Source organism: Zootoca vivipara, chromosome 9, assembly GCF_963506605.1.
Source record: "Zootoca vivipara chromosome 9, rZooViv1.1, whole genome shotgun sequence".
NCBI lineage: Eukaryota > Metazoa > Chordata > Lepidosauria > Squamata > Lacertidae > Zootoca > Zootoca vivipara.
This window is the reverse complement of record NC_083284.1, coordinates 49982128-49999422: the sequence shown is the minus strand read 5'-3', so window position 1 is coordinate 49999422 and position 17295 is coordinate 49982128. Positions and strand designations below refer to the sequence as shown.

The 17295-nt window shown below is 42.8% G+C and overlaps 1 protein-coding gene across 3 annotated transcripts in view; it reads right to left on the bottom strand.

Moving 5' to 3' along the window:
* The window catches only part of LOC132591162 (teneurin-3-like), a 1137496-nt gene that overhangs the window by 522423 nt on the left and 597778 nt on the right, over window positions 1–17295 (bottom strand). Inside the window, exon 4 of one of the 3 annotated variants that reach the window (XM_060278723.1) lies at window positions 16927–17025. The exons of the other annotated variants lie outside the window; for them this stretch is intronic. The gene's annotated coding sequence lies outside the window, so the exon portion shown is untranslated. The remainder of the gene's footprint in view (window positions 1–16926; window positions 17026–17295) is intronic. 3 annotated transcript variants of the gene reach the window in all.

Genomic DNA, 17295 nt, shown 5'->3' with positions numbered 1-17295 from the left:
ACTGAACACAAAGACCAAAAATATTTGCATTGCATTTTAAATTCCAAGGCCTACATCTGTAAACAATTATGTGGAACACAATCTTCCCATTCACCTCGCATCCTCCTCCATCCTACCTTGCAAAGCATCCTACCTTCAAAGAAGACCTGGCAATTAGACTAGCACTTTCTAAAACAATACGGAGTACTCTAACAGAAAAAAATATGAAAGGTCAGGTTGCTCATGCTGATCCAAGTTTGTCTTCAATTCCCTTCCCTGTATTTCTATTGTTATCCCATCCAGAAAGGTGTGCAAGTAATCCCCTTGACTGCCCTTGATGTCAGAGGTGCATTATGATTCACTGTGAGCAAAGTGTTAGCTGCAAGTGATGTGAATAAGTAGCAATTTGACCTTCCTGATATCAGCTGGACTACAGGAAGACAGAGTAAGCTCCATGCAACAAGGTAAAAATAGAGTAGAGATGGTACAAAACCTGGGCTATTGCATTATTTGTCATCATTTAGATTTTTCTCCCGGGGCCATTAGGATCATAACAATATCCTTGAATGTCACCTTTCTCACCAGGGTGGACATTGCAGCATTGCAGAAAAAAAGAGGGGGGCTTGCAAATTAAACACTATGCTCAGGAAGGCTTTTACAATCATCAATAGTGAGTTAATTAACCATCAAAACAAATAAATTAGAACCATCTTAATCCCCTTCATTCCCACCACCGACACCTCACTATTTCTCTCCGCAACAAACCTTAAAATAGCTCACATAAGGCATAATGCTCGCTCTAGTCATGTTGGCTGCTGATCATTCATTGCATCAGAAAAAGACAATATTTTATCTGTCCTCTTTGGAGCTGGAGTGTGAATGGCGAAGCAAAAGAGAGTGAAACAGAGTGAAACATGAAAAGCTTGATTTGTTAGGACCCCTGCTGTCTGAGAAGAGATCAAAGCTCAGGAGGGGGCTGTAGAACAGCCGAATGTATTGCACTGAAACATGGCCTGTGGCAGCTGCTCTGGGCACTCTTGCACAACACAGGTGTACCTCCAGCTCAACCCTGCCAGCTGAATCATGGGAGCAGGTTACCTTTTCTCTCCTTTCATTATTTCAGCTGCAGCCACTGAGGAGATGCAGGCTCCATCCATCACAATGCACAAATTCACAGTGCACAGATTCAACGCAGGCCTAATTAAAGCTTTTCCTTTCATTTGTGGAGATAATTAGACTTTCATCTCACCAGGACGCTTCAGAAAGATCTATTTCTTTCTTCAATAAAAGCTACATCAAACAAAAGCAGATTTTAATCACCTTTTCTTTGGGGCATGAGTCAATAATGAAAGATGTCATGGGTAACAAAAAATTGTGTGCAAAAAAAGGAGGGGGGGACTATAAGCAATGTTCTTTAATTAACATCATGTTTGCAAACACCATTAATTTCCCTCATTAAAATGATTTTTATCTGCAACTGATTGTTGATAAAGCAATCGATTTGAGCATCTCATCTGTTTCACCGCAAAACAGGAACCCCATCTGCTGTGCTTTTAAGCAGCAATCACGCAGATTGTTAAGCAACGTGTGAGAACAATAAAAAAATTGTGTGTGTGTGTGTGTGTGTGTGTGTGTGTGTGTCAGGGATTTGCAAGGCAGACTGGAGGGCAAGGGCCACCTTTCCGCAGATCATGTATTAAAAATGACTTGAAGTCAGGCCAAAGGACAAAGTGTCACAAAGATCAGAAGTGCATAAATAACAAATGAATTAATAAGTGGGGCGGGAAGGATTCCATCTGTGTTTAAGGAGCAATGGTAAGCAGGTTCAGAATAGCAGCAGCAGCAGCAGCAGCAGCAGCAGCAGCAGCAGCAGCAAGGCTGAGCACTGATATGTATTTAATGCTAGATGACAAATGGGCAGGGCTTGCTGCTTGCATTTTTCTAATCAGTGGCAGTACTAGACGAGCTCCACGCCACCCTGAACAATGTATGCCAGGGGAGAGAAGCAAAAGCATTTTGGCTGCAAGTCAAAATTCTTCTTTTCACCCATAATTTATATTTTTAAGGGTCTGATCCATGTGCACACATGCATACACTCTAATATTTGCACTTAAACTACAACGTGGGGTGAGGTTCAGGAAATGGAAACCAATGAAACTTGGCTTGTAGGTGTCAACGGAAACACTGCTCTACTGACAGAAAAAACAAATTCAAATGTTCAAAAGGGGGACAAGAAATGAAAATAAATTTAAATAGGGTTTCTTCCTGAAATGCAATGCAAACATTAACACTTGCTTATACAGTGGCGCCTCGAGTTAAGAACTTAATTTGTTCTGGAGGTCTGTTCTTAACCTAAAACTGTTCTTAATCTGAGGTACCACTTTAGCTAATGGGGCCTCCCGCTGCCGCCACACGATTTCTGTTCTCATCCTGAAGCAAAGTTCTCAACCCGAGGTACTATTTCTGGGTTAGCGGAGTGTGTAACCTGGAGCGTCTGTAACCCGAGGTACCACTGTATATATTTAGGACCCAAGAGAATCGGTATGCTTTGCTGAAGCATTACGAAGCATTCCTGCACTAAATCTTCAGAAATACCCCAACATTGCCATGCCTGTCTTTGCATTTCTTTGCATGTTCTGGGAGACCAGGGGTTGGGGTTGGGGTTGGGGGGAGCTCATCACAGCAGGAGGGGGAGACACCCTGACTTCATCACCAGCCTGACTCATCTCTGCCTCTTGGCCACTTTCCTCTCCAGCCTCTGCTTCTGCACTGCTCTCTACCACATATTCGTCCTGCTCACTTAATCCTCTTTCTTACCTCTTCAGCTTCCAACACCTCCTTCTCCCAATCTGCTGCTCCTTTCCCCTCATCATCCCATCACCAATCCCCAGCCTCTGAGTCTCCTTCCCTTGAGGGTTCCCCAGCTGGCACCTCCCACTACTCCTCAGCATCCACCCAATCCTTGACACCAGTAGAGTGAAACAATGCAATCGTACTTACAATAATGTCAGAGGGTCGCCGTGGCTACTCTAGAGTAACTCCGCTTGAGTCCAGTTTGTCTTTATAGACTTTTATTGTGCAAGGTATTTACAGTGCAGAGACAGCTTAACATGACCTCTCATTCCGAATCAGAATCCAGCAATGGCGTACGTCTGTTCTTATGCCAGCAAAGTAGTTGGGGCACCCCAAAACACCTCACCCTTGACCTGCATTGTGGGGCTCTCCTTAACTCTTGTGCCGGAAGGAGTGATGCCCTCTCAGTGTCCTCCCTGTCAGGGCAGTGGAAGGGCTCTCCAGCATCCTTGAGCCCTTGCCTGCAACTCTCCTCCCCTGAGCCTTCCCATCGTTCCGCACTCCTGTTTCTCTCTCCCTCCGAGTCCTTCCCCTCCCCCCTGGCTGTTTCAGAGCCACTGCTGCTCCCTGTGCTAGGCGAGGTGGACATCAGGATGATGGGGGCTGGCTCCCTGTAGAGAGTCACCCTTACAAAAAATACCCAATAATATGTAACACCGAACAGCCCCTTGAATCCTGATATTTATTGGAATAATAGATAATAAGCCAGTTTATCAAACTAAATGAATGGATGGTATATAATTGGTGTATCTCTATCCTGATGTAAGGCATCCATCAAGAGACCAGGAAGAGACGCAATTTAGGCATCACTTTCTGTCCCAATTTTCTGGATTATTATTTTTTGGGTGGCGGGGTTGATGTCCAAAATTGCCTCCCTATCTGTTCTATTGATGGATGCCTTCTGGCACTGGAAGAACACCAGCTAGATGCCACCTCTTTCCTTACTCTAACTGCGTTGGTGAGTTTGACCATATTATACACCACATCCCATACTCCTAAAAGTGGCAATTACCACCCCCATTACAACTTACTGATATGCATGCCAGTATTAGTAAATGAATAATAGTTTATGTATCTATGCCAATATAAAATAATGTAAAAACAGAAGAAGAGCATGCTGGATCAGGCCAGTGGCCCACCTCCCTCAGCATCCTGTTCTCACAGTGGCCAACCAGATGCCTATAGGAAACCAGCAAGCAGGACCAGAGTGCCAGAACACTTCTCCCTCCTAACTGTACTCAGAGCTGTTTAACTATTGGGTATCATAGCAGTTCCTATCCTGAAATAAAGGTAAAGGTAAAGGGGCCCCTGACCATTAGGTCCAGTCGTGACCGACTCTGGGGTTGCGCGCTCATCTCGCATTATTGGCCGAGGGAGCCAGCGTATAGCTTCCAGGTCATGTGGCCAGCATGACAAAGCCGCTTCTGGCAAACCAGAGCAGCACATGGAAACGCTGTTTACCTTCCCGCTGTAGCGGTTCCTATTTATCTACTTGCACTTTGAGGTGCTTCCGAACTGCTAGGTTGGCAGGAGCAACCAAGCAACGGGAGCTCACCCCGTCACAGGGATTCGAACCGCCAACCTTCTGATCAGCAAGCCCTAGGCTCAGTGGTTTAACCACAGCGCCACCTGGGTCCCTATCCTGAAATAGCTTTATTTTATTATAGCAATCTAGCTTTTTTTTTTTTTAAAAAAAGGGACACAACAAGAGTATATGAAATATATCGGCTTTAGGCAGGCTGTATCTCCAGGGACCCAACAACTCTGTAAAGTTGGCACTCCTGTTGCACATCCACACTGGGAAACTAAAACATTCTGTTGCTGGGGGGAAATTAAAATGTTCTATATAGTTAGCATTTCAATCAGATCATGGTTGCAAAAGTGTTTGGCGCATATTGGACAGTGACATCACTCGTGACGAATGTAACTACCCCTCAACCACTTCAATTTTTTATTTTTATTTTTTAAAAGGGATTCCCACTTGAAGGGTGGAAAAGCTCATTTAGCCATTAGGCAAGGGGTGAATGCAAACAAACAAACAAACAAACAAACAAACAAACAAAATTCATTTCTCTTCCCTGAAGTAATGTTCAAACACCTTTTTCTATTATGTTTTCTTTGAATGCTTTAAACACGGAAAACAAAGACAAGTGTGTTAACTTTTATTTCCTTGCTTGGTGAAATTGGCACTGCTCTTCAGCAAGGCATTTTCCCCAACTAAAGCTCGTCCCATGGGCTGGGTGAGAGCAGATATAGTGCTACGATGAGCTTGTAAGAGGATCGTAAAAAAAAAGAAATAAATGTGTGGTTAAGGATATGCTGCACGTCATATGGCCAGGCCCTAAAAACCTCCAGAGGTTTGCAGATGGACTGAAGGCTTTCCATTTGTGGATTCCGCTTATCCTTCAAAGCCTTTAAACCACTTCACATTTCCTTCTTTTCTAAAAATGAGAGCGAGGGGAACTCTTGCATGCCTCAGGGTCTCTCTCTCTTTATCAAAAGCTTTTATGCCAACCACAAACAAAATAAATGTCCCTTTCTAAGGATAATAAAGTTTGGACGGTCTAATTAAACATTTTTTAAATAAAAGTGAGCTTCTGTGTGTTATGTCATTTGCAGTGATGCTTTGATATCCCCCCCCCCCCAAAAAACTTCTCGTTTCCCCCCTCTTTTCATACAGGGATCAAAATTAGCTATCCTTCCAGTAATATTAGAATTGTAAGTTTGTTTAATTGATTCCTTTTTACAATACAAACTTCCTAACATAGGTGTGCCATTGTTGTCACGAACTTCAGCAGGAATATGCTAAACCCCCTGTGGAGCTCTACAGAGCAGGTTAAGGGGAGCACCACCTAACAAAGCAATGCCCAGCAGGCATTTGGGATTTCATCATACAAAGCACAATGGAAATAATGGTGGCCATGTTTCAAAGCAAGTTTTAAAAAAATGCAGGTGGGTAAGAAACCAATGAGCATGTCTAGTCAGCCTAGTATCTCTCCATTCTTGCATCACTCTCGTTATATTGTTACACTGCTAAGCTTCTGTTTAATTAAGCAATGAACCAAATGCTAAATCTCGACATGGTAACTGCTATTGCATATGATGAGCTTGAGGCAAAGCAAGCACTGGATTCATTGGTTCTAGTTACAGGTAGGTAGCCGTGTTGGTCAGCCGTAGTCAAAACAAAATAAAAAAATCCCTTCCAGTAGCACCTTGGAGACCAACTAAGAGACCAACTAAGTTTGTCATTGGTATGAGCTTTCGTGTGCATGCACACTTCTTCAGACAAAAGCTCATACCAATGACAAACTTAGCTGGTCTCTAAGGTGCTACTGGAAGGATTTTTTTTTATTTTGGATTCATTGGGACAGGCAGCCTGAGAGTCTGAACAACAGCTTTCTCATGCTTTGTAGGCAGGGCCAGTGCTAGGGTTTTTTGCATCCTAGGCGAGATCACCTTCTGGCGCCCCCGCCCCCCCCCCCCCGCAGCAATTTGTGTTTAAGTACAAATCTGACGTTTTCAAACATGGTGGGGGGTGGGTGTGGGTGTAAAGCAGTGACATCCTGAACCTATGTATTTTTAGCTCCATGGGACGCACGCGACCATAGGGTGCACCTCATTTTTAGAGGCGGAAAACAAGAAATATATATATATATATGTTTTCCTCCTTTAAAAGGCTGGGAGGAGGGGTGGAAGGGGTTCCCGTCCGTCCCTCCTCTCACCTCACTGTAAAGCAAGCAGACCTTGAGGACAGCCTCAAGAAGGAGGGAGGGAGGGAGGGAGGGAGGGAAGGAAGGAAGGAAGGAAGGAAGGAAGGAAGGGTGTGTGTGTGAGAGAGAGAGAGAAGGAAGGAAGGAAGGAAGGAAGGGGTGAAAGAAAGAGAGAGAGGAAGAGAAAGGAAAGGAGGGAGGGAGGGGGTGTGAGAGAATCAATTTTGCAAGAATACTTGGATTTCTTCCAAAATGGTGCTATTCGGGAAATACAGCTGCAGAGGAACTGGCCAGTTATTGACTATCAACCTCCTTTAGTTCCACGTTTAGTTGGGAGGTGCTACTGAAGAAGGAGCTGTTTCTTTTCTATAAATAATCCTAGGAAAACCCCAGTTTTACTTTGTTGTAATGATGACTTTAGGTTCTAAATGCATGCAGATTTCCTGCTTCATAAATCATATTAATTCCAAACAATGTGGGCCAGATTCAGCTGACTAGTCCTGCCAGCAGAAGCCCTCGGAAGGAGCTGAAGCTAGGGCAATAGAGAAAGAAAGAGAGGGAGGGAGAGAAGAGAGAGAAGGAAGGAAAGAAGGATGGATGGGTGGAAGGGTTAAGAGAGAGTGGGAAGGAAGGAAGGAAGGAAGGAAGGAAGGAAGGAAGGGTGTGAGAGAGAGAGAGAGAGAAAGAGAAAGAGAGAGAGAGAGAGAGAGAGAGAGAGAGAGTTGCTGTCGGGGGGCATGGCAACGGTGATTGCTGATCCTACCTCCCCCTCCCTCCAGGCGGCGATGGCCCGAGCGCAGCTGCTGGAGCAGAGCGAGGTGGTGCCGAAACTGGGCTTCTCCAACCCCCTCCGCGATCGGCAGGGGCGAGGGGGCGCCAGGATCAGCCCGAAATCGGGCTACTCCAACCCCCTCCTCCCCCTCTGCGATCGCCAGGGTGGGTGGAGGGAAAGCCAGCCAAACGCTTTGCGCGGCTCTGGGGCTTTCCCTCCACCCGCCCCACAGCCAGCTGGCTAGAAGGGACGTCTCCCTTCCCCTGGCTGGCTGTGGGGTGGGTGGAGGGAAAGGCAGTCAAAAGCTTTGCACGGCTCTGCGGCTTTCCCTCCGTCCGCCCCACAGTCAGCTGGCTAGAAGGGACGTCTCCCTTCTCCCTGGCTGGCTGTGGTGGGGCGGGCAGAGGGAAAGGCAGCCAAACGATTTGCGCGGCTCACAGCCAGCCGGCTAGAAGGAACATCTCCCTTCTCCCCTGTGGGGCACGTAAAAGAAACGGAGCAGCGGCGGGGGGCAGGCTGGCCAGCGCCCCCTCCATATTGGCGCTCTAGGCAGTTGCCTAGTTTGCCTCAATGCTCACTCCGGCCCTGTTTGTAGGACCAGAACCCTATTATAACAACTGAACTCTACTGAGCTGGTAGTATAGGGTGTTGGCAGCAGTGGCTCAAGCAGGGCCACTGAGTCAGCTTCATAAGATGCAGATTCGAATGCTCACCAGCCCTGATCACCTTGTGCCATGTCTAGTCATGGCTAGAGCTGGACTGGGGTGAAAATCTGTGCAGCACTGTTCTGTGACAATGAAATCACCGCTACACCTAAGAAAGTACCGAAGGCCAGGGAGCACCAGTCCAGTTGTCTGACAAATGGGACTGCATCCTGTCTTTCCACACAACCTACAACCCATTCAGGTAAGTCTAGGGAAAGACCTTGTTTTGATCTCAATGTCACCACAAGCCAACTCCAACTGGCAGAAATCATTCAGGGATCATCAGCTTGATTGGCAGGGATCGTGTAGTGAAAAAATCTATTCAAGTGTTTTTTTCTTTTTTTAAAAAAATGGTGCCCATACATAAAAATAAAATAAAAATGCAACAGTAGAAGGTTGGGTTTTAATAATAAAATATAATAAAACAAACAACAACGACCAACAACAACAACAACAACATCTATCTCCCTCAGAAATGTCAACATTGGCAGCAAAAATCAAACCTTAATTGGTGGAGCACAAATTAACCAGAAAGAGGTTGAAACAATCCTAAAGAAGTCAGCACCACCATTGAGTTTCTATTGAAAGGGCACACAGCACTGGAAGGGAATGCAAAACATGTCAAGATCAAGGCAAGCCTTTTGTTAGCAAATGGCTCATCCCACAAAAGTGAACATAAATACAACAATCCATACAAATGTAAAGGCTAGCAGCCTGTGAAGAGTGGGACTTGATAATGGAAAGTAAACTGCAACCAAATACTCTTATGTTTTTGACCTATATATTTTTTCTAGAAGCAAACACATTTTGATTCATAAAATGGACAACACTGTGATTTATAGGCTGTAAAGTGATGTGATTGATGTTGCTGCTTTGGCAAACTGATAAGATTATTCAGCCTCTCAAACTGAAGTCACAAATCTAAATAACTCTGTGCTCATGTACTTGAAAGAAAAGTGCATTTGTGTAGCCTTTACTGATGATCAAGATCTGATCCTTGTTCTGAAGGAACATGTTTGTTCCAGCTGCGGTTCTGCCTCTAATGCAGTGTGCAGCTTGAATGTATGGCTAAGAAAAGAAGCATTGTAAAGTTTCCAGTAGGAACTGTAAAAATTGTATCTCACTTTGCAGTGCACCATGTTGAAATAGTGAATCATCAATGAGTACACTAGAGAAGAATATTTTGTGTTGTTACATTTTGCAAAAATCTACAGAAAAACAATGCATCCAGCGACTTATTTATTTCTAATGGAACTGAAAAGAAAAGCAAGAACACATTATCTATTACTCAGATTTTCTTTCTTTATGTGTTTGACATGTTTGCCTAGTTTTTTTTCTTTTTTACTACAGATTCAAATCAACTAGTTACCTGCATTTCAAGATAGATAACAATCCAAGTCCTTCTAAGTAGGAATTTGTATTGTATGGGCCACCATGGACAATGAACAATGCGGTAGGATGAAATATTTATGGTTGCAATGTTGTGGGACTGAAGCCACTGGGCGGTACTGTAGTCCCTTTCTAGATATTCCAGACCCTTATCTCAACTTTGAGTATTCATAGAACAGCGAAAGACACTCAAAGGGCAAACACAGAACAGTGCTAAAAAAGTAAGAACTGTAAAGAAAAGAAAAAGAACACAATAGAACGCCAGCCTTTTCCACAGGAAACCCTACTTATCCCCAGGCATTTACTGCTGTCCCCAAACTCTCAACAGTCATGACCAACTTCCAGAATGAAGAAGTGGGCACTGGCCTCCAGGAGCTGTGGGAATAGAAATTCATGGTAAGAATTTCTGTTTTTCCTCTAGGGATCCTTGAGGGCAGTTATGAGACATGTAACATATAACATGGTAGGATTCTTGAGGGGAAAATTAAACCATGCACTGTAATAATTTTTGGCCGAATGCTGTATCCACAGATGACCAGGAATCAATTTTATAATGCTTGAGCAAAGAGAGGCCCACACAGCCATCCTCAGTTGGTGGGTGTGGTGCTGATAACACAAAGTCAGCAGATTCAATCCTCATATTGGGACAGCTGCTTATTCCTGCATTGCAGGGGTTTGGAATAGATGATCCTCAGGGGCACACCCAACTCTACAATTATATGTTTCTATGAAATCTACAGGATTGGGAAACGCCCTTTATATGCTGCAGACTAAAGCACACCACCCCCTTGAAAATGTATACCTGGGGGCACCTTTTCTAGAGCCTGATAGGCTTACACAATAATATCCCTAAGCCACCAATAAATGGTTGAGGTAGAAAGCTTCCTCTCTGGCTAGGCCGCTTGTTCAAGGCCTCCAATTCCTGAAGGTTGAAGTTCTATCTAGGTAAAAACAGACAGCCTTTGGGATGTCTGCCACAAATGTTCATTGTCAGATTCTGAATTGGGGCAATATCACTTCCTGTTGTTTCAAGAGAAACAACCTTATTGTGGGAAATGGGTGTCTGAAGACAGGGCACTCAGCTTGGAGACTTTACAAGCCAAGGTGACTGCCACCAAGAAAAATGTCTTGAAAAAAAAGGAACTTTATCTCACATTATTGAGCAAATCCCCCTTGTACTTTTAACCTTCTTGTAACTTCCAAACATCTCATGCAGCACAGCTTCTAAAGCAAGATCAACAATTTTATAACCTGAAATCTATAAACAAAATCATGGCACAAAACAGCTAAATGCTCTATTCTTTCTTAAACTCCATCTGGCATGAGAGCTGAGGATTCTCTCCCCATGTTCTAAGTGCTGAATACTGAATACCGAAGACCTAGCACAGATGTCCACCTGTTGTTTTCTAGAGATCTGTTTTCAATTAGCTTTAGTACTACCAGGTTGTACAATAAATGGACTTCAAACCCTGTCTCTCAAACCCTAGGCTTAGATTCTCACTCTACCAAAGGATTAAGAATTGGTGTCTTCTAGCCACAAACATGAAAGATCTCATTAGAGGATATTCTACACATGATCAGTTTGTCCCCACTTTTTACAAGGCATGCTGGCTCATTAGTGTACTTATTGAATGTACAGGACTGATAAGTCCAAGTGACTTTTAAAACTATAAAGTCTACTTACAGCAACGTCAATACATTCTATTTTAAGTCAGGGCGAGAAAACGTCTCTCTTTTGCATTAGGTGACACTTTTCACAAAAATAGTGTCTTGCTGCTTTGTCTTAACAACCTATGATCAGTTAACACTTGCTATGTTTTAAATTCACTCAGATGTGTGCTGCATTTCTGTATTGTCCATGAGGATGGAAATGTGACACTCAAAGAACAGAAACTAATAACACGAATGTAATTATGTTAAAAATGACTACATGTACTTAATTTTCCTGGAAATGAAGATGATTTTCCAGTAACCAGGTGTCAATGAAATTTAAGTGCCCACCAGACTTCTGGCCCACCTATAGATTATTAATGCACTATTAATCTACTTGGGCAACTTGAGAGTGTCATTTAACTTTGCCGCCTGTAAGTATAAAACAGCATCACACTGTGAAAGTAATGGTAACACTTAAAAGTCCCATTGTTATTAATTCATTTTACATTCGCTGTAATCACACTGGTCTTAATGAATGCATCCAGCATGTGAATATTGCATGTAGTTTCAAAAACACATTCTACTGCAAATCGGTGTTAATTAATGAGCTGAGCTCAAATAAAGAGTTCATTTTCAAAAACAATTTATTCTGAGAGAGTAAATCATTGACAATATATCTCTGTAATGCAATGAATGTACATCTCTGTCCCTAATTATTAGATGTTTTCCAGTACTGCCAGTTTATAATACTTAATTAGTTGTGTGCCTTCAGTTGGAAGGACAAGGACAAGCTATAATGCTTCATGTTCATTTTGGACTTATATTTCAACTTGAACTTTAGACTTGAATGCTAAAAACCTTATAAGATGTGCTGTACCATCAAGTCATCATGTTTTGCCCTAAAAGCATGATACATGCACACATTTTTGTGACCATATGAAGCAGCTGTTGTAAACCAAATCTCAGGTTATTAGTACATTGAATCCAGTATTGTCTGCTCTACTGGCACTGCGTCTCCAATCTATAAGGCTAAGGTGTTTCTCAGTACTGCTATTGGAGATGCTTTATCAGGGGATGCTGAGATCTGAATCTGGGATTTTCTATATGAAAAGTATGAGATAAACACCACTGAGATTTAGGGTGACTGTTGGGGAGAAAAATGCTTTTCTTGCCATTGACCATTTTAAAGATGTCTGGATGTTTTCAGTCTTCTTACATGATAAGCTAGTAAAACATTTCCCAATCTCATTCACAGCTGCCATAGGAAATGCCCCTATGGAAAATATTGATGTTTTGATAAATCTCTCATTTTCTTCTCCCTTGCTCCACAGCTAAAACACAGCCAATTGTGCACCAGTGTTACATAAATATTTATATGGAAAAGAAGCAGGTTCTATGCAGGTTCAACCACCCAATCACAAAAAATCACCACCACTGTGATTTCTTGATGTATAGTTTCCATGTTGGTTGTTCAGTCTAAATCACAGCTGGGAACACGTGTGAAAGATGGTCCTTTCCCACTTCCCTTAACTTATCCACACACAGAAAATGACAGTTAGTGCAAACTATATATCTGAGAAGCCAGATATATAGTTTGCACAAACTACGCTGGTCAAGTGGTGCGCCCCAGAAACAGCAAAGTCTATTGTGTTAATCCAAATTAGAGTCAGCTAAATGTGAGTTAATTTTCTCACCACGTAGTGAAGATTTTACAGCCATGTGTTGAGTGGTACAAGATTGGCTTCATAGGATTTCAGTAATTCCGATTTCTGAAGCATGCAGATGGTGTTATAGAAACAAAGTCAGTTTACAGCCTGGTACCATAAAATCCACTGCCTGTCAATTGCAAGCAGTTATGCAGGGTGAGAAAGCTAATTGCCAAAAATTGCAGTCCTATGCAAATAAATTCTACTGAAATTATCGAGACTTCTAAATAGACATGGATCAATGAATTTAAGAACATAGATTAAAAGCATTTCTATTAATAAGCAGTTTTAAATCAGGGTGTGCACACAATATAGTGAATGTGACTCAAGATAAACATCTATGGTGTTATATTAATTTTAAAATATATCTTGGCATATGGGGAAAATGTTAAAGACTTCTGAAAATTTAGGAAGGAACCTAAAATTATTTCAGCAGGAGAATAATCCCACCCCCATAAATTGTAACAGTTATAAGAAGGGTTGTATCTGTACTGATTCCTGCTCAGACCATGACCCTCTTACTTGAGAGTAAGGAAGACATCCTCATTTAGGTAAAGTAGAGGTATGGGCTCAGCAACAATTAGTGAATCACAGCATCCGTGACGCTGGATGACAGGAAAGGTCACAACAGCTGAGCTAGAAGCAGGCTAGAAGCAAGTTTATGGAGTCACTATCATGGCATGCTGTAATTCAGAATGCCACAGAAATAATAGAGTATACCAATGGATAGGCATGCCCACCCAACAACCTTTTAAATATGGGTCAAGGTGGGCATATTTGTCAGACTCTTGTGCCTTGTGAGGCTGTACAGCATGCAGAAGCTCACTGCATCAGGGTAGGATGGGTCTGTTCCTAGCAGTGTGGGTGCTTCCGGGTCCTGGGAAAATAGGAATTGCCTATTCTTCCAACCCTGGTTCTTCCCCCACTAATGGTTGGTTGACATGTCCCCTGGATTTCATGGTTGTGCTCTTCTCTCCAGGAGGGAACAAGGAGGTGGGAGTCCTGCTTCCTCATTCCAGGCATCCATATTTTGGGAGAGGGAAGTACCTTCCTCCCCTACCATCTGTTTCCCTGTCTCAGCTCCACATGTTAGCCTCATATTCTACCTTCGCATCCAATTCTTAGCCTGCCACTCCCTGCCTGAGCCTAGGGACATCTCAGGACTCATGACAGGGATTTGGCTTTCGTGCTAGTGAAAGTGTTTTTGCAAAGTGGAGGAGAAGAAGAAGAAGAGTTTGGATTTGATATCCCGCTTTATCACTACCCAAAGGAGTCTCAAAGCAGCTAACAATCTCCTTTCCCTTCCTCCCCCACAACAAACACTCTGTGAGGTGAGTGAGGCTGAGAGACTTCAGAGAAGTGTGACTAGCCCAAGGTCACCCAGCAGCTGCATGTGGAGGAGCGGAGACGCGAACCCGGATCCCCAGATTAGGAGTCTACCGCTCTTAACCACTACACCACACTGGTGGTGTATCTTCTACAGCAGCCCTCCATTCCATATCGCACACTGCTTCAGACGGCTCTCAATCAAGACCAGTGAGCTGAGTGGGGGCAATGCGGTGGGAAGAGTATTGTCAAAATTGAGTGCCCATCTATGCTAGTGGAAGTGCTGATGAAATTGCAATAAATAATCTCAGTATGGAAGTGCAGAAATGCATGTGAGATGATATTCTAGCAATACATGTATGTGAGAATTACTTTCATTAAAACTATTCCAATTGCTGTTAGAGTCATCCCAATTATAACTGTTTTTTGCTGTGTGGTATTGATTTAAATTGGTTATTTGATTAAACGACATATGATTAAGCAGCTAAAACATTTAAAAGCTTTCATTAACTGTAATGCAGATTAATATTGATAATTTTGCATGGGGATCTTGTGAAAGAGTTTTTTTTTTAATTAGAGCTATCTGTGCTTAATTGAAGCATCAAAGAGCTCTCTTAATGGGTGTGCTTTCCAATTCATCCTATATGCATTAAAATGGAGAAAGTGCGCACACACCGTGTGTTTTACCTGGATTTGAAGGATACTTAGTACATTGATGCTCCCAGACATAATTTCTATGAAAAGCAAGATGAAAAAGCATCCCTGAAAAGCCTCTTCTCCTGAGCCATGCTGCCCTAGCTTCTAGTGTGTCACTGTTGTTCCAGGCACACTGCAAAGACCCAAAGTTTGCCCTTCTGGCATCCTGTAATCCTGTAATCTCCCTGAACATGGCAGCATAACACAGGAGCAAGCTTCACTTGTGGAATGCAGAAATACATGCCCAGTCAATGAATCTATTAAGGTTTCTATAGACATATATACAACATTTAAAACAATTCTGACATATGCCATTCTGACAATTCTGGCCATCCTATCTACAATGCTGAAAGCCCTTTCTTCAAGGGGACTGTTCAATTTTAGGGAGGAAAACACACACCTTGCCTCATGTTTTAGCCCCCCCCCCCCCAAAAAAAAATACAAAAAAAGGAAACTGAAGAGCACCACACTTATCTGCCTTGCCTTAATGTGATATAATTTGTATGTTTTACCATCACAGCTAAATCCCAAATCCCAATTATTTACAACACAATTTGACAGGGGATTTGGCAGGATGCTAGGCTAACCTTATTTGTAATATTCAAAAAGTTGTAGTTTTTAGATTGCTTTGTGGTATCCAAGTAGCATTGTGCAGCAATCCTTTGCAGCAAACAAAGGTAACCACAACCGGCAGCACCGCAACCCAGTCCAAGTAGCTGGGCAATGCCAGCTGATATTGGGGGGGGGGGGTCAACAGCCAAAGGGAGGAGGAAGAGAAAAATGTGTTTGTGGGGTGTGTGTGTGTGACAATATGTGTATGATAGCATGAAAGTGAAAAAAATGTAGAAGATGTCTAGGCAGGTGGGAGCATAAGGGAACGGGCATAGAGAAGGAGCTAATTGGTATTAGTGAAATAGCAGGGGAAGAATAATGGGGTGGAGAGCAGAGGGAATTGAACATAGGGTTGCTGGATCCAATTGTCAAAAATAAGATAGGCTACATGAGAAAATAGAAGACAGAACATGTGAAAAGGTGAGGCCCCTGGAACTTTTAAGCCCAAGAAAACAGGTAGAATAATAATGACCGTATCTGTATTAGATTGATCAAAGCCTAGTAGAGATTTCAATGTCTTCGGATTGGAAATCAGAGTATGTCAGGGAACCACCAGGGGTCAAAAGTGCAGAGAGGAGAGGAGAAGTCTAGGGGCACCCAAGATACTATGCTGGAGGCGATCCCGTCGATCGCCATTTCCGGGATCTGATAGTGACTGAACGGTCATGGAATCTTTAGCTCTGTCTTGTACATATGTGTATAATAAAACTCTGTAAATACACCGGAGAGAAGTCACAAGTCGTCACTTGTGGAAAGCACCATCAGTGTCCTCACAGAGCAAAGTAAAGGTAAAGGGACCCCTGACCATTAGGTCCAGTTGTGACCGACTCTGGGGTTGCGGTGCTCATCTCGCGTTACTGGCCGAGGGAGCTGGCATACAGCTTCCAGGTCATGTGGCCAGCATGACAACGTTGCTTCTGGCGAACCAGAGCAGCGCACGGAATCGCCATTTACCTTCCCGCTGTAGTGGTACCTATTTATCTAGCAGCGTTTTTGAACTGCTAGGTTGGCAGGAGCTGGGACCGAGCAACGGGAGCGCACCCCGTCGCGGGGATTTGAACTGCCGACCTTCTGATCAGCAAGTTTAACCTACAGCACCACCTGTGTCCCTCACAGAGTACTATTTGTTAATGCTGATCCTGGTTTTTTCCTTTCTTTATGAAGAAGGACTGCAACCTTCCCCAAGTAAAAGGAATGGTCAGAAGAAAAGGAGAGAACACAAATGCTTTACTTTGATTTAACTACACTAAAAAACAAAACATCCCACAGCCAGCCAACTATATTTTGATATATACTAAAAATGTACTGAATAATTTACTTCTAGAAAGGAGATATTCGTACAAGCCAGAGTGAATGTTTACAAGCAAGTTATATACTGGAGATAAGTGTAGCTTACAATAAAAACTCTAATGCAGGATTAACTACAGTGCTGCAAATGGCAGGTTCTAAATTAATCTTTCAGGAAAGCGTAAAGTTATTTATGAAGAGAAGCATTAAGATCTGGCTTAGAAGCATATAAAACTCACCATAGCTTTTCTTGAACTTGTCTTGGACACTAAAGGCAATCGTCAGTGTTGATTTCATATATTTATTCACCATTCAGTTCCAATAGGGATTCACTATGACTAAAATATAAAACAATGGGGAAATGAAATTTATATTGTAGGTAAGAAGGTGTTTGCAGCACATTAAAATATATAAAATCCCATGCATTTCCTTAAATACCAATTCAAATACCTTTCATTTGAAATCTTTTGGTATTTGAAAATAGTTTGTAGACACCTATCTGACAAGGACAAAGATTAGATGACTGATCTATGCTGTTACACCTGCCGATTATTATGTTTGTTTTTATTGCTGAAAATTGAAGCTGTATGAGAGCGATCTTCAGTAAA